At 42.9% G+C, this 27745-nt stretch overlaps 1 protein-coding gene across 1 annotated transcript in view; it reads right to left on the bottom strand.

The window, feature by feature from the left end:
- LOC137438506 (breast cancer anti-estrogen resistance protein 3 homolog) overlaps positions 1–24691 on the bottom strand; it is a 253752-nt gene extending 229061 nt beyond the window's left edge. Inside the window, exon 1 of the mRNA XM_068133601.2 lies at positions 24580–24691. The gene's annotated coding sequence lies outside the window, so the exon portion shown is untranslated. The remainder of the gene's footprint in view (positions 1–24579) is intronic.
- Between the last annotated feature and the right edge of the window lie 3054 nt (positions 24692–27745).

The following is a 27745-nucleotide window of genomic DNA, read 5'->3' on the forward strand; positions in this document are numbered from 1 at the left end:
CGAGCCTCGATATTGTATACAAAAAAAAAAAAAAAAAAAAAAAAAAAAAAAAAAAACAATTCTTCCCCACAACTCCTTTTCAAAGTCCGAAAACCTTAAAATTAATGTTCTCAGCAACCGTTGGTCCGATTGACACGAAATTTTCACCACGTGTTTGGCTAGACATGTAGAATTTGTTACTGCTAATTATGACGTCATAGGTCACATGGTATGGGCGCCATCTTGGAAAACACCTTCAACTTTGCCCCTCTATAACTCCGAAAAGGCTCAATGGAAAAAAAATTGAGTAATGGCTCATTCTAAAGAACTCTGCAATGGGACCAAAAAACATGTTAATTTAGGATATTAAAAGTGCTAACATTACGAAGTTAGAATTCAACAAAATTCATGCCTTGAATTTTTTTTTTTCCATGACCGAAGTGAAAAAAAAACTCAGAATGCAAAAAATTGCGGCGTCATATGTCACATGGTTCGGCTGCCATATTGTTTTTCGTGAAGAAACACTAAAACCCCTTTTTGTCTGCAATGGCTGAACAGATCGAGCCCAATCTTTGCATGCACAATTGCATGCCCATAACAAACAAAAACTTACCACATGATGACGTCGTACGTCGCATCGTTTAGGAGTTATGACGTTTTTAAGCATAAACTTTAAAACCTATCTCCTCCCTCATTTTTGAAGATATCGAGTGGAAACTTTACCCAAACGTTCCCCATGTGGGGAAGTTAAAACTTTACTTGGGAAGTTTTGATAAGTCACATGGTATGGCCACAATAAATAATTGAACGAAAATCTTAAAAAGCTTGTATCTTTTGAACCGCTGCATTGATCGACTTGAATCTTTAAGGTAATGTATCTCTCATCAAGGGGAATAAGTGTTTAAAATTGCAACATTATTGGTTGGACAGTCTGGAAGCTAGAAGTCGTTATTGTTGAAAGATGAAGAAACGCAACACTTTTTCTTCTCAGGCCATGTAACTGATTGGTTTCCTGCATCGTAGCTTCACATACCCTAGGTGATTTCGAGAGATAAGAACACGCGGAGAACACGCGGAGAAGAATAAGGTAAGTTTGAAGTTTGTGGGATTTGTAGTCTTTGGTGTAGATGATGACTGATGAAAGCGGGGTTGTATCAAAGTGGGGTTGTATCCAAGCGGGGTTGTATCCAAGTGGGATTGTATCAAAGTGTGTCTGATGAAAGCGGGGTTGTATCCAAGCGGGGTTGTATCTAAGTAGGATTGTATCAAAGCGTGTATGATGAAAGCGGGGTTGTAATAAAGTGGGGTTGTATCCAAGCGGGGTTGTATCGAAGTGGGATTGTATCAAAGCATGTCTGATGAAAGTGGGGTTGTATCCAAGCGGGGTTGTATCGAAGTGGGATTGTATTAAAGTGTGTCTAATGAAAGCGGGGTTGTATCAAAGCGGGGTTGTATCTAAGTGGGACTGTAACAAAGTGTGTCTGATGAAAGCGGGGTTGTATCAAAAGTGGGGTTGTATCAAAGTGGGGTTGTACCAAGCGGGGTTGTATCCAAGCGGGATTGTATTAAAGCGGGGTTGTATTAAAGCAGGGTTGTATCTAATTGGGATTCCAGATCGATATTTATCATTGCTGTGTTTGTAATTTACATGTGATTAGTGTGAGTCCTGATCTATATTTATCATTGCTGTGTTTGTGATTTACATGTGATTAGTGCGAGTCCTGATCTATATTTATCATTGCTGTGTATGTGATTTACATGTGATTTGTGTGAGTCCTGATCTATATTTATCATTGCTGTGTATGTAATTTACATGTGATTAGTTTGAGTCCAGATCTATATTTATCATTGCTGTGTTTGTAATTTACATGTGATTAGTGTGAGTCCTGATCTATATTTATCATTGCTGTGTTTGTAATTTACATGTGATTAGTGTGAGTCCTGATCTATATTTATCATTGCTGTGTATGTGATTTACATGTGATTAGTGTGAGTCCTGATCTATATTTATCATTGCTGTGTTTGTAATTTACATGTGATTAGTGTGAGTTCTGATCGAGATTTATCATTGCTGTGTTTGTAATTTACATGTGATTAGTGTGAGTCCTGATCTCTATTTATCATTGTTGTGTTTGTAATTTGCATGTGATTCGCTTGAGTCCTGATCTATATTTATCATTGCTGTGTATGTAATTTACATGTGATTAGTGTGAGTCCTGATCTATATTTATCATTGCTGTGTTTGTAATTTACATGTGATTAGTGTGAGTTCTGATCTATATTTATCATTGCTGTGTTTGTAATTTACATGTGATTAGTGTGAGTCCTGATCTCTATTTATCATTGTTGTGTTTGTAATTTGCATGTGATTCTCTTGAGTCCTGATCTATATTTATCATTGCTGTGTTTGTGATTTACATGTGATTAGTGTGAGTCCTGATCTATATTTATCATTGCTGTGTTTGTGATTTATATGTGATTTGTGTGAGTCCTGATCTATATTTATCATTGCTGTGTTTGTAATTTACATGTGATTAGTTTGAGTCCTGAACTATATTTATCATTGCTGGGTATGTAATTTACATGTGATTAGTTTGAGTCCTGATCTATATTTATCATTGCTGGGTATGTAATTTGCATGTGATTAGTGTGAGTCCTGATCTATATTGATCATTGCTGTGTATGTGATTTACATGTGATTAGTGTGAGTCCTGATCTATATTTATCATTGCTGGGTATGTAATTTGCATGTGATTAGTGTGAGTCCTGATCTATATTGATCATTGCTGTGTTTGTAATTTACATGTGATTAGTGTGAGTCCTGATCTATATTTATCATTGCTGGGTATGTAATTTGCATGTGATTAGTGTGAGTCCTGATCTATATTTATCATTGCTGTGTTTGTGATTAACATGTGATTAGTTTGAGTCCTGATCTCTATTTATCATTGCTGTGTTTGTAATTTACATGTGATTAGTGTGAGTCCTGATCTATATTTATCATTGCTGTGTTTGTAATTTACATGTGATTAGTCTGAGTCCTGATCTATATTTATGATTGCTGGGTATGTAATTTACATGTGATTAGTTTGAGTCCTGATCTATATTTATCATTGCTGTGTTTGTAATTTACATGTGATTACTTTGAGTCTTGATCAATATTTATCATTGCTGTGTTTGTAATTTACATGTGATTAGTGTGTCTTGATCAACATTTATCATTGCTGTGTTTGTAATTTACATGTGATTAGTGCGAGTCCTGATCTATATTTATCATTGCTGTGTTTGTAATTTACATGTGATTAGTTTGAGTCCTGATCTATATTTATTATTGCTGTGTTTGTAATTTACATGTGATTAGTTTGAGTCCTGATCTATATTTATCATTGCTGTGTTTGTGATTTATATGTGATTAGTGCGAGTCCTGATCTATATTTATCATTGCTGTGTCTGTGATTTACATGTGATTTGTGTGAGTCCTGATCTATATTTATCATTGCTGTGTTTGTGATTTACATGTGATTAGTGTGAGTCCTGATCTACATTTATCATTGCTGTGTTTGTAATTTACATGTGATTAGTGTGAGTCCTGATCTATATTTATCATTGCTGTGTTTGTAATTTACATGTGATTAGTGTGAGTCCTGATCTATATTTATCATTGCTGTGTTTGTGATTTACATGTGATTAGTGCGAGTCCTGATCTATATTTATCATTGCTGTGTTTGTGATTTACATGTGATTAGTGTGACTCCTGATCTATATTTATCATTGCTGTGTTTGTAATTTACATGTGATTAGTGTGAGTCCTGATCTATATTTATCATTGCTGTGTTTGTAATTTACATGTGATTAGTGTGAGTCCTGATCTATATTTATCATTGCTGTGTTTGTAATTTACATGTGATTAGTGTGAGTCCTGATCTATATTTATCATTGCTGTGTTTGTAATTTACATGTGATTAGTGTGAGTCCTGATCTATATTTATCATTGCTGTGTTTGTAATTTACATGTGATTAGTGCGAGTCCTGATCTATATTTATCATTGCTGTGTTTGTGATTTACATGTGATTAGTGCGAGTCCTGATCTATATTCACCATTGCTGTGTTTGTGATTTACATGTGATTAGTGCGAGTCCTGATCTATATTTATCATTGCTGTGTTTGTAATTTACATGTGATTAGTGTGAGTCCTGATCTATATTTATCATTGCTGTGTTTGTAATTTACATGTGATTAGTGCGAGTCCTGATCTATATTTATCATTGCTGTGTTTGTAATTTACATGTGATTAGTGTGAGTCCTGATCTATATTTATCATTGCTGTGTTTGTAATTTACATGTGATTTGTGTGAGTCCTGATCTATATTTATCATTGCTGTGTATGTAATTTACATGTGATTAGTGCGAGTCCTGATCTATATTTATCATTGCTGGGTATGTAATTTACATGTGATTTGTGTGAGTCCTGATCTATATTTATCATTGCTGTGTTTGTGATTTACATGTGATTTGTGTGAGTCCTGATCTATATTTATCATTGCTGTGTTTGTAATTTACATGTGATTTGTGAGAGTCCTATTCTATATTTATCATTGCTGTGTTTGTGATTTACATGTGATTTGTGTGAGTCCTGATCTATATTTATCATTGCTGTGTTTGTGATTTACATGTGATTTGTGTGAGTCCTGATCTATATTTATCATTGCTGTGTTTGTAATTTACATGTGATTAGTGTGAGTCCTGATCTATATTTATCATTGCTGTGTTTGTGATTTACATGTGATTAGTGCGAGTCCTGATCTATATTTATCATTGCTGTGTTTGTGATTTACATGTGATTAGTGTGACTCCTGATCTATATTTATCATTGCTGTGTTTGTGATTTACATGTGATTAGTGCGAGTCCTGATCTATATTTATCATTGCTGTGTTTGTAATTTACATGTGATTAGTGTGAGTCCTGATCTATATTTATCATTGCTGTGTTTGTAATTTACATGTGATTAGTGTGAGTCCTGATCTATATTTATCATTGCTGTGTTTGTAATTTACATGTGATTAGTGCGAGTCCTGATCTATATTTATCATTGCTGTGTTTGTAATTTACATGTGATTAGTGTGAGTCCTGATCTATATTTATCATTGCTGTGTTTGTGATTTACATGTGATTTGTGTGAGTCCTGATCTATATTTATCATTGCTGTGTTTGTAATTTACATGTGATTAGTGTGAGTCCTGATCTATATTTATCATTGCTGTGTTTGTAATTTACATGTGATTAGTGTGAGTCCTGATCTATATTTATCATTGCTGTGTTTGTGATTTACATGTGATTAGTGCGAGTCCTGATCTATATTTATCATTGCTGTGTTTGTGATTTACATGTGATTAGTGTGACTCCTGATCTATATTTATCATTGCTGTGTTTGTGATTTACATGTGATTAGTGTGAGTCCTGATCTATATTTATCATTGCTGTGTTTGTAATTTACATGTGATTAGTGTGAGTCCTGATCTATATTTATCATTGCTGTGTTTGTAATTTACATGTGATTAGTGCGAGTCCTGATCTATATTTATCATTGCTGTGTTTGTAATTTACATGTGATTAGTGTGAGTCCTGATCTATATTTATCATTGCTGTGTTTGTGATTTACATGTGATTTGTGTGAGTCCTGATCTATATTTATCATTGCTGTGTTTGTAATTTACATGTGATTAGTGTGAGTCCTGATCTATATTTATCATTGCTGTGTTTGTAATTTACATGTGATTAGTGTGAGTCCTGATCTATATTTATCATTGCTGTGTTTGTGATTTACATGTGATTAGTGCGAGTCCTGATCTATATTTATCATTGCTGTGTTTGTGATTTACATGTGATTAGTGTGACTCCTGATCTATATTTATCATTGCTGTGTTTGTGATTTACATGTGATTAGTGCGAGTCCTGATCTATATTTATCATTGCTGTGTTTGTAATTTACATGTGATTAGTGTGAGTCCTGATCTATATTTATCATTGCTGTGTTTGTAATTTACATGTGATTAGTGTGAGTCCTGATCTATATTTATCATTGCTGTGTTTGTAATTTACATGTGATTAGTGCGAGTCCTGATCTATATTTATCATTGCTGTGTTTGTAATTTACATGTGATTAGTGTGAGTCCTGATCTATATTTATCATTGCTGTGTTTGTAATTTACATGTGATTAGTGTGAGTCCTGATCTATATTTATCATTGCTGTGTTTGTGATTTACATGTGATTAGTGCGAGTCCTGATCTATATTTATCATTGCTGTGTTTGTGATTTACATGTGATTAGTGTGACTCCTGATCTATATTTATCATTGCTGTGTTTGTAATTTACATGTGATTAGTGTGAGTCCTGATCTATATTTATCATTGCTGTGTTTGTAATTTACATGTGATTAGTGTGAGTCCTGATCTATATTTATCATTGCTGTGTATGTGATTTACATGTGATTAGTGCGAGTCCTGATCTATATTCATCATTGCTGTGTTTGTAATTTACATGTGATTAGTGCGAGTCCTGATCTATATTTATCATTGCTGTGTTTGTAATTTACATGTGATTAGTGCGAGTCCTGATCTATATTTATCATTGCTGTGTTTGTGATTTACATGTGATTAGTGCGAGTCCTGATCTATATTCATCATTGCTGTGTTTGTAATTTACATGTGATTAGTGCGAGTCCTGATCTATATTTATCATTGCTGTGTTTGTAATTTACATGTGATTAGTGTGAGTCCTGATCTATATTTATCATTGCTGTGTTTGTAATTTACATGTGATTTGTGTGAGTCCTGATCTATATTTATCATTGCTGTGTATGTAATTTACATGTGATTAGTGCGAGTCCTGATCTATATTTATCATTGCTGGGTATGTAATTTACATGTGATTTGTGTGAGTCCTGATCTATATTTATCATTGCTGTGTTTGTGATTTACATGTGATTTGTGTGAGTCCTGATCTATATTTATCATTGCTGTGTTTGTAATTTACATGTGATTTGTGAGAGTCCTATTCTATATTTATCATTGCTGTGTTTGTGATTTACATGTGATTTGTGTGAGTCCTGATCTATATTTATCATTGCTGTGTTTGTGATTTACATGTGATTAGTGCGAGTCCTGATCTATATTTATCATTGCTGTGTTTGTGATTTACATGTGATTAGTTTGAGTCCTGATCTCTATTTATCATTGCTGTGTTTGTAATTTACATGTGATTAGTGCGAGTCCTGATCTATATTTATCATTGCTGTGTATGTAATTTACATGTGATTAGTGCGAGTCCTGATCTATATTTATCATTGCTGGGTATGTAATTTACATGTGATTTGTATGAGTCCTGATCTATATTTATCATTGCTGTGTTTGTAATTTACATGTGATTTGTGAGAGTCCTATTCTATATTTATCATTGCTGTGTTTGTAATTTACATGTGATTAGTACGAGTCCAGATCTCTATTTATCATTGCTGTGTATGTAATTTACATGTGATTAGTACGAGTCCTGATCTATATTTATCATTGCTGTGTATGTAATTTACATGTGATTAGTACGAGTCCAGATCTCTATTTATCATTGCTGTGTATGTAATTTACATGTGATTTGTGCGAGTCCTGATCTATATTTATCATTGCTGTGTATGTAATTTACATGTGATTAGTATGAGTCCAGATCTCTATTTATCATTGCTGTGTATGTAATTTACATGTGATTAGTATGAGTCCAGATCTCTATTTATCATTGCTGTGTATGTAATTTACATGTGATTAGTACGAGTCCAGATCTCTATTTATCATTGCTGTTCCACAAGCCTAGCATCAGGAGAGCCGGCTTTGCATCGCTTTTTAACAGACGGGAAGTTCCGTAGTTTCACATACATTCCTTCATATTTGTATAAACTAGCGTGACTCGGCGCACTCCGTGTGCCTCACCACGCGTCGTTCCAGAGGGATAGGCATATTTGACCATGTCTGCTTTCTCAAGGAGTGAGGGATGGTGGGAATGGTGGGTGGGGGTTAGTGGTGGTGATGGTGAAGGGGGGGGGGGGGTTGTTAGGGTTAGGTGGAGAGTGGCCAAAATTGGGTCTTCAGGGACTTGTGGGTCTTCGGGATGTTTTGGGTCTTCAGGGTCTTTTGGATCCTCTGGGCCTTTAAGGGCATTTTGGGTCTTTGGGGTATTCAGGGTCTTTGGGGTGTTCTGGGTCTTTAGGTTCTTTTGAGTCTTTTGGGTCTTCAAGGTTTTTTGGTTCCTCTGAGTCTTTAAGGATATTTGGGGTATTTAGGGTCTTTATATATTTTGGGTGTTTTGGGTCTTTGGGGTATTTTGGGTCTTTTGGGTCCTTTGGGTATTTAAGGATATTTTGGGTATTCAGGGTACTTAAGGGTCTTTTGGGTCTTCATGGTATTTTGGGTCTTTGCAGTCTTTCAGGGTAGTTTGGGTCTTCAGGGGTCTAGGTGGTCTTAAGGGTCTTGGGGGTCTTCAAAGGTCTGAGTGGTCTCAGCAGTCTGTCTGAGTGGTCTCAGCAGTCTAAAGGGTCAAAAGGTATATTCCAACAGTACATAATTAAGAGTTAACGGACTGTGTTTTGGGTGTTCATGTTTTTTGAAGAAGAAGAAGACGTTTTGGTCACAAATAAACAATCATACAAACATCACCATATACGTTTGCTCTATTTTAAGATACCAGGAAGATAATGTTAAATGGCTCGACACAATAGTGCGGGGTTACATGTAGGTACAAGCATGGGGTCATGGCTCGAGGATTCTTTGGGTTCATAGAAATGTAACTCCTGGGGTTCATAGAAATGCAACTCCTGGGGTTCATAGAAATGCAACTCCTGGGGTTCATAGAAATGTAACTCCTGGGGTTCATAGAAATGCAACTCCTGGGGTTCATAGAAATGCAACTCCTGGGGTTCATAGAAATGTAACTCCTAAGGTTCATAGAAATGTAACTCCTGAGGTTCACAGAAATGCAACTCCTGGGGTTCATAGAAATGTAACTCCTGCGGTTCATAGAAATGCAACTCCTGGGGTTCATAGAAATGTAACTCCTGGGGTTCATAAAAATGTAACTCCGGAGATTCATAGAAATGCAACAACTGGGGTTTATAGAAATGCAACTCCTGGGGTTCATAGAAATGTAACTCCTGGGGTTCATAGAAATGCAACTCCTGAGGTTCATAGAAATGTAACTCCTGGGGTTCATATAAATGTAACTCCCGAGGTTCATAGAAATGCAACTCCTGGGGTTCATATAAATGCAACTCCTGAGTTTCATAGAAATGCAACAACTGGGGTTCATAGAAATGCAACAACTGGGGTTCATAGAAATGCAACAACTGGGGTTCATAGAAATGCAACTCCTGGGGTTCATAGAAATGTAACTCCGGAGGTTCATAGAAATGCAACAACTGGGGTGTATAGAAATGCAACTCCTGCGGTTCATAGAAATGTAACTCCTGGGGTTCATAGAAATGCAACTCCAGGGGTTCATAGAAATGTAACTCCTGGGGTTCATAGAAATGTAACTCCTGGGGTTCATATAAATGCAACTCCTGTGGTTCATAGAAACATAACACCTGGGGTTCAAAGAAATGTAACTCCTGGGGTTCATAGAAATGCAACTCCTGTGGTTCATAGAAACATAACTCCTGGGGTTCATAGAAATGCAACTCCTGGGGTTCATAGAAATGCAACTCCTGGGGTTCATAGAAATGCAACTCCTGTGGTTCATAGAAACGCAACTCCTGGGGTTCATAGAAATGTAACTCCTGGGGTTCATAGAAATGCAACTCCCGAGGTTCATAGAAATGCAACTCCTGGGGTTTATAGAAATGCAACTCCTGTGGTTCATAGAAATGTAACTCCTGGGGTTCATAGAAATGTAACTCCTGAGGTTCATAGAAAGGCAACTCCTGAGGTTCATAGAAATGTAACTCCTGGGGTTCATAGAAATGTAACTCCTGGGGTTCATAGAAAGGCAACTCCTGAGGTTCATAGAAATGTAACTCCTGAGGTTCATAGAAATGTAACTCCTGGGGTTCATAGAAATGCAACTCCTGGGGTTCATAGAAATGCAACTCCTGTGGTTCATAGAAATGTAACTCCTAAGGTTCATAGAAATGTAACTCCTGAGGTTCACAGAAATGCAACTCCTGGGGTTCATAGAAATGTAACTCCTGCGGTTCATAGAAATGCAACTCCTGGGGTTCATAGAAATGTAACTCCTGGGGTTCATAAAAATGTAACTCCGGAGATTCATAGAAATGCAACAACTGGGGTTTATAGAAATGCAACTCCTGGGGTTCATAGAAATGTAACTCCTGGGGTTCATAGAAATGCAACTCCTGAGGTTCATAGAAATGTAACTCCTGGGGTTCATATAAATGTAACTCCCGAGGTTCATAGAAATGCAACTCCTGGGGTTCATAGAAATGCAACTCCTGAGTTTCATAGAAATGCAACAACTGGGGTTAATAGAAATGCAACAACTGGGGTTCATAGAAATGCAACTCCTGGGGTTCATAGAAATGTAACTCCGGAGGTTCATAGAAATGCAACAACTGGGGTGTATAGAAATGCAACTCCTGGGGTTCATAGAAATGTAACTCCTGGGGTTCATAGAAATGCAACTCCTGGGGTTCATAGAAATGTAACTCCTGGGGTTCATAGAAATGTAACTCCTGGGGTTCATATAAATGCAACTCCTGTGGTTCATAGAAACATAACTCCTGGTGTTCAAAGAAATGTAACTCCTGGGGTTCATAGAAATGCAACTCCTGTGGTTCATAGAAACGTAACTCCTGGGGTTCATAGAAATGCAACTCCTGGGGTTCATAGAAATGCAACTCCTGGGGTTCATAGAAATGCAACTCCTGTGGTTCATAGAAACGCAACTCCTGGGGTTCATAGAAATGTAACTCCTGGGGTTCATAGAAATGCAACTCCTGAGGTTCATAGAAATGTAACTCCTGGGGTTCATAGAAATGTAACTCCCGAGGTTCATAGAAATGCAACTCCTGGGGTTCATAGAAAGGCAACTCCTGAGGTTCATAGAAATGTAACTCCTGGGGTTCATAGAAATGTAACTCCTGGGGTTCATAGAAAGGCAACTCCTGAGGTTCATAGAAATGTAACTCCTGAGGTTCATAGAAATGTAACTCCTGAGGTTCATAGAAATGCAACTCCTGGGGTTCATAGAAATGCAACTCCTGGGGTTCATAGAAATGTAACTCCTGAGGTTCATAGAAATGCAACAACTGGGGTTCATAGAAATGCAACAACTGGGGTTCATAGAAATGTAACTCCTGAGGTTCATAGAAATGCAACTCTTGGGGTTCATAGAAATGTAACTCTGGAGGTTCATAGAAATGCAACAACTGGGGTGTATAGAAATGCAACTCCTGGGGTTCATAGAAATGTAACTCCTGGGGTTCATAGAAATGCAACTCCTGGGGTTCATAGAAATGTAACTCCTGGGGTTCATAGAAATGTAACTCCTGGGGTTCATAGAAATGCAACTCCTGTGGTTCATAGAAACGTAACTCCTGGGGTTCATAGAAATGTAACTCCTGGGGTTCATAGAAATGCAACTCCTGTGGTTCATAGAAACATAACTCCTGGGGTTCAAAGAAATGTAACTCCTGGGGTTCATAGAAATGCAACTCCTGTGGTTCATAGAAACGTAACTCCTGGGGTTCATAGAAATGCAACTCCTGGGGTTCATAGAAATGCAACTCCTGTGGTTCATAGAAACGCAACTCCTGGGGTTCATAGAAATGTAACTCCTGGGGTTCATAGAAATGCAACTCCTGGGGTTCATAGAAATGCAACTCCTGAGGTTCATAGAAATGCAACAACTGGGGTTCATAGAAATGTAACTCCTGAGGTTCATAGAAATGCAACTCCTGTGGTTCATAGAAACGTAACTCCTGGGGTTCATAGAAATGCAACTCCTGGGGTTCATAGAAATGCAACTCCTGGGGTTCATAGAAATGCAACTCCTGTGGTTCATAGAAACGCAACTCCTGGGGTTCATAGAAATGTAACTCCTGGGGTTCATAGAAATGCAACTCCTGAGGTTCATAGAAATGTAACTCCTGGGGTTCATAGAAATGTAACTCCCGAGGTTCATAGAAATGCAACTCCTGGGGTTCATAGAAATGCAACAACTGGGGTTTATAGAAATGCAACTCCTGTGGTTCATAGAAATGTAACTCCTGGGGTTCATAGAAATGTAACTCCTGGGGTTCATAGAAAGGCAACTCCTGAGGTTCATAGAAATGTAACTCCTGGGGTTCATAGAAATGTAACTCCTGGGGTTCATAGAAAGGAAACTCCTGAGGTTCATAGAAATGTAACTCCTGAGGTTCATAGAAATGTAACTCCTGAGGTTCATAGAAATGCAACTCCTGGGGTTCATAGAAATGCAACTCCTGGGGTTCATAGAAATGTAACTCCTGAGGTTCATAGAAATGCAAGAACTGGGGTTCATAGAAATGCAACAACTGGGGTTCATAGAAATGTAACTCCTGAGGTTCATAGAAATGCAACTCTTGGGGTTCATAGAAATGTAACTCCGGAGGTTCATAGAAATGCAACAACTGGGGTGTATAGAAATGCAACTCCTGTGGTTCATAGAAATGTAACTCCTGGGGTTCATAGAAATGTAACTCCTGGGGTTCATATAAATGCAACTCCTGAGGTTCATAGAAATGCAACTCTTGGGGTTCATAGAAATGTAACTCCGGAGGTTCATAGAAATGCAACAACTGGGGTGGATAGAAATGCAACTCCTGTGGTTCATAGAAATGTAACTCCTGGGGTTCATAGAAATGTAACTCCTGGGGTTCATATAAATGCAACTCCTGTGGTTCATAGAAACGTAACTCCTGGGGTTCATAGAAATGTAACTCCTGGGGTTCATAGAAATGCAACTCCTGTGGTTCATAGAAACGTAACTCCTGGGGTTCATAGAAATGCAACTCCTGGGGTTCATAGAAATGCAACTCCTGTGGTTCATAGAAACGCAACTCCTGGGTTTCATAGAAATGTAACTCCTGGGGTTCATAGAAATGCAACTCCTGGGGTTCATAGAAATGCAACTCCTGTGGTTCATAGAAATGTAACGCCTGGGGTTCATAGAAATGTAACTCCTGTAGTTCATAGAAATGCAACTCCTGGGGTTCATAGAAATGCAACTCCTGAGGTTCATAGAAATGCAACTCCTGGGGTTCATAGAAATGCAACTCCTTGGGTTCATAGAAATGCAACTCCTGTGGTTCATAGAAATGTAACTCCTGGGGTTCATATAAATGTAACTCCCGAGGTTCATAGAAATGCAACTCCTGGGGTTCATAGAAATGCAACTCCTGAGTTTCATAGAAATGCAACAACTGGGGTTCATAGAAATGCAACAACTGGGGTTCATAGAAATGCAACAACTGGGGTTCATAGAAATGCAACTCCTGTGGTTCATAGAAACATAACTCCTGGGGTTCAAAGAAATGTAACTCCTGGGGTTCATAGAAATGCAACTCCTGTGGTTCATAGAAACGTAACTCCTGGGGTTCATAGAAATGCAACTCCTGGGGTTCATAGAAATGCAACTCCTGGGGTTCATAGAAATGCAACTCCTGTGGTTCATAGAAACGCAACTCCTGGGGTTCATAGAAATGTAACTCCTGGGGTTCATAGAAAAGCAACTCCTGAGGTTCATAGAAATGTAACTCCTGGGGTTCATAGAAATGTAACTCCTGAGGTTCATAGAAATGCAACTCCTGGGGTTCATAGAAATGCAACAACTGGGGTTTATAGAAATGCAACTCCTGTGGTTCATAGAAATGTAACTCCTGGGGTTCATAGAAATGTAACTCCTGGGGTTCATAGAAAGGCAACTCCTGAGGTTCATAGAAATGTAACTCCTGGGGTTCATAGAAATGTAACTCCTGGGGTTCATAGAAATGTAACTCCTGGGGTTCATAGAAAGGCAACTCCTGAGGTTCATAGAAATGTAACTCCTGAGGTTCATAGAAATGTAACTCCTGAGGTTCATAGAAATGCAACTCCTGGGGTTCATAGAAATGCAACTCCTGGGGTTCATAGAAATGTAACTCCTGAGGTTCATAGAAATGCAACAACTGGGGTTCATAGAAATGCAACAACTGGGGTTCATAGAAATGTAACTCCTGAGGTTCATAGAAATGCAACTCTTGGGGTTCATAGAAATGTAACTCCGGAGGTTCATAGAAATGCAACAACTGGGGTGTATAGAAATGCAACTCCTGTGGTTCATAGAAATGTAACTCCTGGGGTTCATAGAAATGTAACTCCTGGGGTTCATATAAATGCAACTCCTGTGGTTCATAGAAACGTAACTCCTGGGGTTCATAGAAATGCAACTCCTGGGGTTCATAGAAATGCAACTCCTGTGGTTCATAGAAACGCAACTCCTGGGGTTCATAGAAATGTAACTCCTGGGGTTCATAGAAATGCAACTCCTGGGGTTCATAGAAATGCAACTCCTGAGGTTCATAGAAATGCAACAACTGGGGTTCATAGAAATGTAACTCCTGAGGTTCATAGAAATGCAACTCCTGTGGTTCATAGAAACGTAACTCCTGGGGTTCATAGAAATGCAACTCCTGGGGTTCATAGAAATGCAACTCCTGGGGTTCATAGAAATGCAACTCCTGTGGTTCATAGAAACGCAACTCCTGGGGTTCATAGAAATGTAACTCCTGGGGTTCATAGAAATGCAACTCCTGAGGTTCATAGAAATGTAACTCCTGGGGTTCATAGAAATGTAACTCCCGAGGTTCATAGAAATGCAACTCCTGGGGTTCATAGAAATGCAACAACTGGGGTTTATAGAAATGCAACTCCTGTGGTTCATAGAAATGTAACTCCTGGGGTTCATAGAAATGTAACTCCTGGGGTTCATAGAAAGGCAACTCCTGAGGTTCATAGAAATGTAACTCCTGGGGTTCATAGAAATGTAACTCCTGGGGTTCATAGAAAGGAAACTCCTGAGGTTCATAGAAATGTAACTCCTGAGGTTCATAGAAATGTAACTCCTGAGGTTCATAGAAATGCAACTCCTGGGGTTCATAGAAATGCAACTCCTGGGGTTCATAGAAATGTAACTCCTGAGGTTCATAGAAATGCAAGAACTGGGGTTCATAGAAATGCAACAACTGGGGTTCATAGAAATGTAACTCCTGAGGTTCATAGAAATGCAACTCTTGGGGTTCATAGAAATGTAACTCCGGAGGTTCATAGAAATGCAACAACTGGGGTGTATAGAAATGCAACTCTTGTGGTTCATAGAAATGTAACTCCTGGGGTTCATAGAAATGTAACTCCTGGGGTTCATATAAATGCAACTCCTGAGGTTCATAGAAATGCAACTCTTGGGGTTCATAGAAATGTAACTCCGGAGGTTCATAGAAATGCAACAACTGGGGTGGATAGAAATGCAACTCCTGTGGTTCATAGAAATGTAACTCCTGGGGTTCATAGAAATGTAACTCCTGGGGTTCATATAAATGCAACTCCTGTGGTTCATAGAAACGTAACTCCTGGGGTTCATAGAAATGTAACTCCTGGGGTTCATAGAAATGCAACTCCTGTGGTTCATAGAAACGTAACTCCTGGGGTTCATAGAAATGCAACTCCTGGGGTTCATAGAAATGCAACTCCTGTGGTTCAAAGAAACGCAACTCCTGGGTTTCATAGAAATGTAACTCCTGGGGTTCATAGAAATGCAACTCCTGGGGTTCATAGAAATGCAACTCCTGTGGTTCATAGAAATGTAACGCCTGGGGTTCATAGAAATGTAACTCCTGTAGTTCATAGAAATGCAACTCCTGGGGTTCATAGAAATGCAACTCCTGAGGTTCATAGAAATGCAACTCCTGGGGTTCATAGAAATGCAACTCCTTGGGTTCATAGAAATGCAACTCCTGTGGTTCATAGAAATGTAACTCCTGGGGTTCATATAAATGTAACTCCCGAGGTTCATAGAAATGCAACTCCTGGGGTTCATAGAAATGCAACTCCTGAGTTTCATAGAAATGCAACAACTGGGGTTCATAGAAATGCAACAACTGGGGTTCATAGAAATGCAACAACTGGGGTTCATAGAAATGCAACTCCTGTGGTTCATAGAAACATAACTCCTGGGGTTCAAAGAAATGTAACTCCTGGGGTTCATAGAAATGCAACTCCTGTGGTTCATAGAAACGTAACTCCTGGGGTTCATAGAAATGCAACTCCTGGGGTTCATAGAAATGCAACTCCTGGGGTTCATAGAAATGCAACTCCTGTGGTTCATAGAAACGCAACTCCTGGGGTTCATAGAAATGTAACTCCTGGGGTTCATAGAAAAGCAACTCCTGAGGTTCATAGAAATGTAACTCCTGGGGTTCATAGAAATGTAACTCCTGAGGTTCATAGAAATGCAACTCCTGGGGTTCATAGAAATGCAACAACTGGGGTTTATAGAAATGCAACTCCTGTGGTTCATAGAAATGTAACTCCTGGGGTTCATAGAAATGTAACTCCTGGGGTTCATAGAAAGGCAACTCCTGAGGTTCATAGAAATGTAACTCCTGGGGTTCATAGAAATGTAACTCCTGGGGTTCATAGAAATGTAACTCCTGGGGTTCATAGAAAGGCAACTCCTGAGGTTCATAGAAATGTAACTCCTGAGGTTCATAGAAATGTAACTCCTGAGGTTCATAGAAATGCAACTCCTGGGGTTCATAGAAATGCAACTCCTGGGGTTCATAGAAATGTAACTCCTGAGGTTCATAGAAATGCAACAACTGGGGTTCATAGAAATGCAACAACTGGGGTTCATAGAAATGTAACTCCTGAGGTTCATAGAAATGCAACTCTTGGGGTTCATAGAAATGTAACTCCGGAGGTTCATAGAAATGCAACAACTGGGGTGTATAGAAATGCAACTCCTGTGGTTCATAGAAATGTAACTCCTGGGGTTCATAGAAATGTAACTCCTGGGGTTCATATAAATGCAACTCCTGTGGTTCATAGAAACGTAACTCCTGGGGTTCATAGAAATGTAACTCCTGGGGTTCATAGAAATGCAACTCCTGTGGTTCATAGAAACGTAACTCCTGGGGTTCATAGAAATGCAACTCCTGGGGTTCATAGAAATGCAACTCCTGTGGTTCATAGAAACGCAACTCCTGGGGTTCATAGAAATGTAACTCCTGGGGTTCATAGAAATGCAACTCCTGGGGTTCATAGAAATGCAACTCCTGTGGTTCATAGAAATGTAACTCCTGGGGTTCATAGAAATGTAACTCCTGTAGTTCATAGAAATGCAACTCCTGGGGTTCATAGAAATGCAACTCCTGAGGTTCATAGAAATGCAACTCCTGTGGTTCATAGAAATGCAACTCCTGTGGTTCATAGAAATGTAACTCCTGGGGTTCATATAAATGTAACTCCCGAGGTTCATAGAAATGCAACTCCTGGGGTTCATAGAAATGCAACTCCTGAGTTTCATAGAAATGCAACAACTGGGGTTCATAGAAATGCAACAACTGGGGTTCATAGAAATGCAACAACTGGGGTTCATAGAAATGCAACAACTGGGGTTCATAGAAATGCAACTCCTGGGGTTCATAGAAATGCAACTCCGGAGGTTCATAGAAATGCAACAACTGGGGTGTATAGAAATGCAACTCCTGGGGTTCATAGAAATGTAACTCCTGGGGTTCATAGAAATGCAACTCCTGGGGTTCATAGAAATGTAACTCCTGGGGTTCATAGAAATGTAACTCCTGGGGTTCATATAAATGCAACTCCAGTGGTTCATAGAAACATAACTCCTGGGGTTCAAAGAAATGTAACTCCTGGGGTTCATAGAAATGCAACTCCTGTGGTTCATAGAAACGTAACTCCTGGGGTTCATAGAAATGCAACTCCTGGGGTTCATAGAAATGCAACTCCTGGGGTTCATAGAAATACAACTCCTGTGGTTCATATAAACGCAACTCCTGGGGTTCATAGAAATGTAACTCCTGGGGTTCATAGAAATGTAACTCCTGGGGTTCATAGAAATGCAACTCCTGAGGTTCATAAAAATGTAACTCCTGGGGTTCATAGAAATGTAACTCCCGAGGTTCATAGAAATGCAACTCCTGGGGTTCATAGAAATGCAACAACTGGGGTTTATAGAAATGCAACTCCTGTGGTTCATAGAAATGTAACTCCTGGGGTTCATAGAAAGGCAACTCCTGAGGTTCATAGAAATGTAACTCCTGGGGTTCATAGAAATGTAACTCCTGTAGTTCATAGAAATGCAACTCCTGGGGTTCATAGAAATGCAACTCCTGAGGTTCATAGAAATGCAACTCCTGGGGTTCATAGAAATGCAACTCCTTGGGTTCATAGAAATGCAACTCCTGTGGTTCATAGAAATGTAACTCCTGGGGTTCATATAAATGTAACTCCCGAGGTTCATAGAAATGCAACTCCTGGGGTTCATAGAAATGCAACTCCTGAGTTTCATAGAAATGCAACAACTGGGGTTCATAGAAATGCAACAACTGGGGTTCATAGAAATGCAACAACTGGGGTTCATAGAAATGCAACTCCTGTGGTTCATAGAAACATAACTCCTGGGGTTCAAAGAAATGTAACTCCTGGGGTTCATAGAAATGCAACTCCTGTGGTTCATAGAAACGTAACTCCTGGGGTTCATAGAAATGCAACTCCTGGGGTTCATAGAAATGCAACTCCTGGGGTTCATAGAAATGCAACTCCTGTGGTTCATAGAAACGCAACTCCTGGGGTTCATAGAAATGTAACTCCTGGGGTTCATAGAAAAGCAACTCCTGAGGTTCATAGAAATGTAACTCCTGGGGTTCATAGAAATGTAACTCCTGAGGTTCATAGAAATGCAACTCCTGGGGTTCATAGAAATGCAACAACTGGGGTTTATAGAAATGCAACTCCTGTGGTTCATAGAAATGTAACTCCTGGGGTTCATAGAAATGTAACTCCTGGGGTTCATAGAAAGGCAACTCCTGAGGTTCATAGAAATGTAACTCCTGGGGTTCATAGAAATGTAACTCCTGGGGTTCATAGAAATGTAACTCCTGGGGTTCATAGAAAGGCAACTCCTGAGGTTCATAGAAATGTAACTCCTGAGGTTCATAGAAATGTAACTCCTGAGGTTCATAGAAATGCAACTCCTGGGGTTCATAGAAATGCAACTCCTGGGGTTCATAGAAATGTAACTCCTGAGGTTCATAGAAATGCAACAACTGGGGTTCATAGAAATGCAACAACTGGGGTTCATAGAAATGTAACTCCTGAGGTTCATAGAAATGCAACTCTTGGGGTTCATAGAAATGTAACTCCGGAGGTTCATAGAAATGCAACAACTGGGGTGTATAGAAATGCAACTCCTGTGGTTCATAGAAATGTAACTCCTGGGGTTCATAGAAATGTAACTCCTGGGGTTCATATAAATGCAACTCCTGTGGTTCATAGAAACGTAACTCCTGGGGTTCATAGAAATGTAACTCCTGGGGTTCATAGAAATGCAACTCCTGTGGTTCATAGAAACGTAACTCCTGGGGTTCATAGAAATGCAACTCCTGGGGTTCATAGAAATGCAACTCCTGTGGTTCATAGAAACGCAACTCCTGGGGTTCATAGAAATGTAACTCCTGGGGTTCATAGAAATGCAACTCCTGGGGTTCATAGAAATGCAACTCCTGTGGTTCATAGAAATGTAACTCCTGGGGTTCATAGAAATGTAACTCCTGTAGTTCATAGAAATGCAACTCCTGGGGTTCATAGAAATGCAACTCCTGAGGTTCATAGAAATGCAACTCCTGTGGTTCATAGAAATGCAACTCCTGTGGTTCATAGAAATGTAACTCCTGGGGTTCATATAAATGTAACTCCCGAGGTTCATAGAAATGCAACTCCTGGGGTTCATAGAAATGCAACTCCTGAGTTTCATAGAAATGCAACAACTGGGGTTCATAGAAATGCAACAACTGGGGTTCATAGAAATGCAACAACTGGGGTTCATAGAAATGCAACAACTGGGGTTCATAGAAATGCAACTCCTGGGGTTCATAGAAATGCAACTCCGGAGGTTCATAGAAATGCAACAACTGGGGTGTATAGAAATGCAACTCCTGGGGTTCATAGAAATGTAACTCCTGGGGTTCATAGAAATGCAACTCCTGGGGTTCATAGAAATGTAACTCCTGGGGTTCATAGAAATGTAACTCCTGGGGTTCATATAAATGCAACTCCAGTGGTTCATAGAAACATAACTCCTGGGGTTCAAAGAAATGTAACTCCTGGGGTTCATAGAAATGCAACTCCTGTGGTTCATAGAAACGTAACTCCTGGGGTTCATAGAAATGCAACTCCTGGGGTTCATAGAAATGCAACTCCTGGGGTTCATAGAAATACAACTCCTGTGGTTCATATAAACGCAACTCCTGGGGTTCATAGAAATGTAACTCCTGGGGTTCATAGAAATGTAACTCCTGGGGTTCATAGAAATGCAACTCCTGAGGTTCATAAAAATGTAACTCCTGGGGTTCATAGAAATGTAACTCCCGAGGTTCATAGAAATGCAACTCCTGGGGTTCATAGAAATGCAACAACTGGGGTTTATAGAAATGCAACTCCTGTGGTTCATAGAAATGTAACTCCTGGGGTTCATAGAAAGGCAACTCCTAAGGTTCATAGAAATGTAACTCCTGGGGTTCATAGAAATGTAACTCCTGGGGTTCATAGAAAGGCAACTCCTGAGGTTCATAGAAATGTAACTCCTGAGGTTCATAGAAATGTAACTCCTGAGGTTCATAGAAATGCAACTCCTGGGGTTCATAGAAATGCAACTCCTGGGGTTCATAGAAATGTAACTCCTGAGGTTCATAGAAATGCAACAACTGGGGTTCATAGAAATGCAACAACTGGGGTTCATAGAAATGTAACTACTGAGGTTCATAGAAATGCAACTCTTGGGGTTCATAGAAATGTAACTCCGGAGGTTCATAGAAATGCAACAACTGGGGTGTATAGAAATGCAACTCCTGTGGTTCATAGAAATGTAACTCCTGGGGTTCATAGAAATGTAACTCCTGGGGTTCATATAAATGCAACTCCTGTGGTTCATAGAAACGTAACTCCTGGGGTTCATAGAAATGTAACTCCTGGGGTTCATAGAAATGCAACTCCTGTGGTTCATAGGAACGTAACTCCTGGGGTTCATAGAAATGCAACTCCTGGGGTTCATAGAAATGCAACTCCTGTGGTTCATAGAAACGCAACTCCTGGGGTTCATAGAAATGTAACTCCTGGGGTTCATAGAAATGCAACTCCTGGGGTTCATAGAAATGCAACTCCTGTGGTTCATAGAAATGTAACTCCTGGGGTTCATAGAAATGTAACTCCTGTAGTTCATAGAAATGCAACTCCTGGGGTTCATAGAAATGCAACTCCTGAGGTTCATAGAAATGCAACTCCTGTGGTTCATAAAAATGTAACTCCTGGGGTTCATAGAAATGCAACTCCTGGGGTTCATAGAAATGCAACTCCTTGGGTTCATAGAAATGCAACTCCTGTGGTTCATAGAAATGTAACTCCTGGGGTTCATAGAAATGTAACTCCTGTAGTTCATAGAAATGCAACTCCTGGGGTTCATAGAAATGCAACTCCTGAGGTTCATAGAAATGCAACTCCTGTGGTTCATAAAAATGTAACTCCTGGGGTTCATAGAAATGCAACTCCTGGGGTTCATAGAAATGCAACTCCTTGGGTTCATAGAAATGCAACTCCTGTGGTTCATAGAAATGCAACTCCTGTGGTTCATAGAAATGCAACTCCTGGGGTTCATAGAAATGCAACTCCTGGGGTTCATAGAAATGCAACTCCTGAGGTTCATCGAAATGCAACTCCTGAGGTTCATAGAAATGCAACTGCTGGGTTTCATAGAAATGTAACTCCTGGGGTTCATCGAAATGCAACTCCTGAGGTTCATAGAAATGCAACTCCTGTGGTTCATAGAAATGTAACTCCTGGGGTTCATAGAAATGCAACAACTGGGGTTCATAGAAATGTAACTCCTGGGGTTCATATAAATGCAACTCCTGGGGTCATCAAAATGCAACTCCTGGGGTTCTTTGAAATGCAACTGCTGGTGTTCATTGAAATGCAACTCCTGGGGTTCATTGCAATGCAACTCCTGGGGTTCATCGAAATGTAACTGCTGGGGTTCATCAAAATGTAACTGCTGGGGTTCATCGAAATGCAACTCCTGGGGTTCATAGAAATGCAACTCCTTCGAGTCATCAAAATGCAACTCCTGGGGTTCATTGAAATGCAACTCCTGGGGTTCATCGATATGCAACTGCTGGGGTTCATCGATATGCAACTGTTGGGGTTCACCGATATGCAACTGCTGGGGTTCATTGATATGCAACTCCTGGGGTTCATCGATATGCAACTCCTGAGGTTCATTGATATGCAACTCCTGGGGTTCATTGATATGCAACTCTTGGGGTATATTGAAATGCAACTGCTGGATTTCACTAATATGCAACTCATGGGGTTCATCGATATGCAACTCCTGGGGTTCATTGAAATGCAACTGTTGGGGTTCACCGATATGCAACTGCTGGGGTTCATTGAAATGCAACTCCTTCGAGTCATCAAAATGCAACTCCTGGGGTTCATTGAAATGCAACTCCTGGGGTTCACCAATATGCAACTCTTGGGGTTCATTGAAATGCAACTGCTGGATTTCACCAATATGCAACTCTTGGGGTTCATTAAAATTCAACTGCTGGGTCACGCAAATGGAACTACTGAAGATCATGGATATTGAATGGTGTGGGGTCAGGAGATGGGAACAATGTGGGTTCACGGTATGGGAAACAACGTGCGATCAGGGTACAGGAAACGCGTGGGGTCTGGGTTTGGGAACAATGTGGGTTCACGGTATGGGGACAATGTGGGTTCACGCATATAGAACGGCATGGGGTCACAGTTATGGAGCGGCGTGGGGTCACAGTTATGGAGCGGCGTGGGGTCACAGTCATTGAGCGGCATGGGGTCACAGTTATGGAGCAGCATTGGGGTCACAGTTATGGAGCGGAGTGTGGTCACAGTTACAGAGCAGTGTGGGGTCACAGTTATGGAGTGGCGTGGGGTCACAGTTATGGAGCGGCATGGGGTCACACTTATGGAGCGTCATGGGGTCACAATTATGAAGCGGCATGGGGTCACAGGTGTGGAGCGGCGTGGGGTCACAGTTATGGAGCGGCGTGGGGTCACAGTTATGGAGCAGCGTGGGGTCACAGTTATGGAGCGGCGTGGGGTCACAATTATGGAGCGGCATGGGGTCACAGTTGTGGAGCGGTGTGGGTTCACAGTTATGGAGCTGCATGGGGTCACAGCCATGGAGTGGTGTGGGGTCACAGTTATGGAGCTGCGTGGGGTCACGGTTATGGAGCGGCGTGGGGTCACGGTTATGGAGCGACGTGGGGTCACGGTTATGGAGCGGCCTGGGGTCACGGTTATGGAGCTGCATGGGGTCACGGTTATGGAGCTGCATGGGGTCACGGTTATGGAGCGGCATGGGGTCACGGTTATGGAGCGGCATGGGGTCACCGTTATGGAGCGGCATGGGGTCACGGTTATGGAGCGGCATGGGGTCACGGTTATGGAGCGGCGTGGGGTCACGGTTATGGAGCTGCGTGGGGTCACGGTTATGGAGCGGCGTGGGGTCACGGTTATGGAGCTGCGTGGGGTCACGGTTATGGAGCGGCGTGGGGTCACGGTTATGGAGCTGCATGGGGTCACGGTTATGGAGCGGCATGGGGTCACGGTTATGGAGCGGCGTGGGGACACAATTATGGAGCGGCGTGGGGACACAATTATGGAGCGGCGTGGGGTCACGGTTATGGAGCGGCGTGGGGTCACAGTTATGGAGCGGCGTGGGGTCACAGTTATGGAGCGGCGTGGGGTCACAGTTATGGAGCGGCGTGGGGTCACAGTTATGGAGCGGCGTGGGGTCACAGTTATGGAGCGGCGTGGGGTCACAGTTATGGAGCGGCGTGGGGCACAGTTATGGAGCGGCGTGGGGTCACAGTTATGGAGCGGCGTGGGGTCACAGTTATGGAGCGGCGTGGGGTCACAGTTATGGAGCGGCGTGGGGTCACAGTTATGGAGCGGCGTGGGTCAAAGTTATGGAGCGGCGTGGGGTCACAGTTATGGAGCGGCGTGGGGTCACAGTTATGGAGCGGCGTGGGGTCACAATTATGGAGCGGCGTGGGGTCACAGTTATGGAGCGGCGTGGGGTCACAGTTATGGAGCGGCGTGGGGTCACAGTTATGGAGCGGCGTGGGGTCACAGTTATGGAGCGGCGTGGGGTCACAGTTATGGAGCGGCGTGGGGTCACAGTTATGGAGCGGCGTGGGGTCACAGTTATGGAGCGGCGTGGGGTCTCAGTTATAGAAGGAACACAGGATGCACGATTTCCTTTACCTGCGGAATTCCGTTTTGCTGGAGATCGCTGGGCGCTGGCACTGGAGGAAGTTCCACGCCGATCACTTCAACTCTCGCAGCGGTTTGGGGAACGTGTCAGGGCCGGTGGGCGGAGTTTGAGCAATGGGCGGAGTTTGAGCAATGGACGGAGTTTGAGCAATGGGCGGAGTTTGAGCAATGGGAGGTTTGAAGGCGACCAAGCCCATCTCGGGGGCGGACGGCGGAAGGTGCGCCAGTAGTATGAGCACGTCGAACTATGCTCGGTGTATAAGTATAACGCTCCTTATCGATGCTATTCGGGTAATACGTCTTATTAGTTATGCCTTGAAATGGTAATGACATACCTGTGAGGTTTAAGGGAACAATATTAAACAGACGATATCATCATGATCATTATCGCCATCCACCACCATCACAATCATCATCACCATCATCATCAACACCACGATCATCATCAACACAACCATCATCACCACCACCATCATCATCACCACCACCATCATCATCAACTTCATCATCATCATCACCATCATCACCACCACCATCATCATCACCACCACCATCATCATTGTCATCAACTTCATCATCATCATCACCATCTTCACCATCATCACCATCTTCATCATCACCATCATCGTCATTGTCATCATCACCATCATCATCATCAGCTTCACCATCATCATCCTCACCATCATCCACCATCTTCATCACCATCATTGTCATCAACCTCACCATCATTGTCATCAACTTCCAAATCATCATCATCACCATCAACTTCACCATCATCATCATCACCATCATTGTCATCAACTTCACCATCATTGTCATCAACTTCACCATCATCTTCATCACCATCATTGTCATCAACTTCACCATCATCATCATTGTCATCAACTTCACCATCATCATCATCATCAACTTCACCATCATCATCATCATTATTATCATTATCATCCTCAAGTCATTGAACAGTCATCACCCAAGTCATTCACGAACTGGCTGTCCATGCCTGAAGTCAAAAAAAGTTCATACTGTAGCGGTTGCCGCTGAGCATACACAATCGCCTTACACCTGCCAAAGACGCAACCATGGAGCGATCACTGTACCGGGCTCGCCCAGGCCGCCCGGGCATGCCCAGACTCGCCTTTCCTGGGCATGCCCGGACTCGCCTTTCCCGAGCTCGCCCAGGCCGCCCGGGCACGTCCAGACTCGCCTTTCCCGGGCATGTCCAGACTCGCCTTTCCTGGGCTCGCCCAGGCCGCCAGCGCACGCCCAGTCTCGCCTTTCCCGGGCAGGCCATGCCCAGACTCGCCTTTCCCAGGCATGCCCGGACTCGCCTTTCCCGAGCTCGCCCAGGCCGCCCGGGCACGTCCAGACTCGCCTTTCCCGGGCATGTCCAGACTCGCCTTTCCTGGGCTCGCCCGGGCACGCCCAGTCTCGCCTTTCCCGGGCGGGCCATGCCCAGACTCGCCTTTCCCGGGCATGCCCGGACTCGCCTTTCCCAAGCTCGCCCAGGCCGCCCGGGCACGTCCAGACTCGCCTTTCCCGGGCGGGCCATCCCCAGACTCGCCTTTCCCGGGCATGCCCGGACTCGCCTTTCCCGAGCTCGCCCAGGCCACCCGAGCACGTCCAGACTCGCCTTTCCCGGGCATGTCCAGACTCGCCTTTCCCGGGCTCGCCCAGGCCGCCCGGGCACGCCCAGTCTCGCCTTTCCCGGGCAAACGCTCCGGCATGACGTGTTTGAGTGCATATATATATATTGCTGCCCGATAAACGGGCTTTGCAGAGCACCCGAGTTTTGGTTTTGCTCAATAAAGAAACTCGGACGAATTCCCGTCTTTTGTCGCGTCAATACTTTCGACTCGCGTAGGAGCACAGCTCCTTCACTGGTGACCCCCGACATGGACACGGCAGTTGCCCTTAAACTGCCTACCTTCTGGGAAGCTCACGCGGCGGTTTGGTTCACCCAGGCGGACTCCCAGTTTGCCCTGCGAGGCATTACCGCCGACGACACCCGCTTCCACCATGTGGTAGCGGCACTCGGCTCCGCAACCGCGGCCCACGCCCTGAGCCTCCTCCAGCACCCACCAGCCGCTGACAAGTATGGCGCGATCAAGAGGCTCCTCCTCGACGCATTCGCCCTCTCACCGGCAGAACGCGCACGACGCCTGCTCGACCTGCCCGAGCTCGGCGACACGCGCCCGTCCGAGCGAATGGACTACATGCTCTCGCTGCTCGGTGAGCACTCCCCGGATTTTCTTTTCCGAGAGCTGTTCCTCCGCCAGCTGCCTAGCCAGGTACGCTACGCCCTGGCAGGCACGAGGATCACGGCTCCCCGCGCCCTCGCCAGGGAAGCCGACAAGATCTCCTCGGCAGGCCAGCACATCGGGGCGGCTACCTGGAGCACGCCGCCATCCGAGGCGACGCCCATGGCGCCCGGTGCGGTTGGAGGCCGAACTGCCGGTGCAACTGGCGGCCTCCACGCCGCGCCGACCGCTTCCAACACGACGGCCGGGGCCTCCACCTGACCAGGCGTGGTGTTATTACCACGCCAGTTTCGGACATGCCGACCCCCGTGCACTTTCGGCAAGTCGGGAAACGGCCGGGCCGGCGTTCATTACCAGCCATGAGCGCCGGCCACTCGGGCAACTTGCTTTTCATCAAGGACAAAGCGTCCGGGCGGCGTTTCCTTTGTGACACCGGCGCCCAACTGAGCGTCATACCGGCCTCCGAGCAGGACAGGCAGACCGCCGTTCGCGGCCCCTCCTTGGTCGCTGCCAACGGATCGGCCATCCGCACCTTCGGCCCACGCAACGTCACCCTCTGCTTCAGCAGCCAGCGCTTTAATTGGACCTTTGTGACGGCAAGCGTGTCCATGGCTTTGCTAGGCGCCGACTTCCTCTGCCATTTGTTTTGGCGGTCCGATGGAGCTCACCAAGGTCGAGCGCGCAGCCAGGGGCCCACGAGGAGGTACGCCGCTCATCAAAGGCGGGTGAGGCGCCCCACTCTGTGCTCGGCCCTTTGGCCCGGCGATAAGCACATTCATTGTCGTGCGTGTTCGTTTGCCCCACGCAGCTTTGCGGCACACTTTTGCAAAATGCCCTTTTGTTGAGCACAGATGACCTATCACTTCCCGAGCCGGGCACGCCGACCGGGGATGTTGTCG

Source organism: Myxine glutinosa, chromosome 13, assembly GCF_964187855.1.
Source record: "Myxine glutinosa chromosome 13, kmMyxGlut1.1, whole genome shotgun sequence".
Taxonomy (NCBI): domain Eukaryota; kingdom Metazoa; phylum Chordata; class Myxini; order Myxiniformes; family Myxinidae; genus Myxine; species Myxine glutinosa.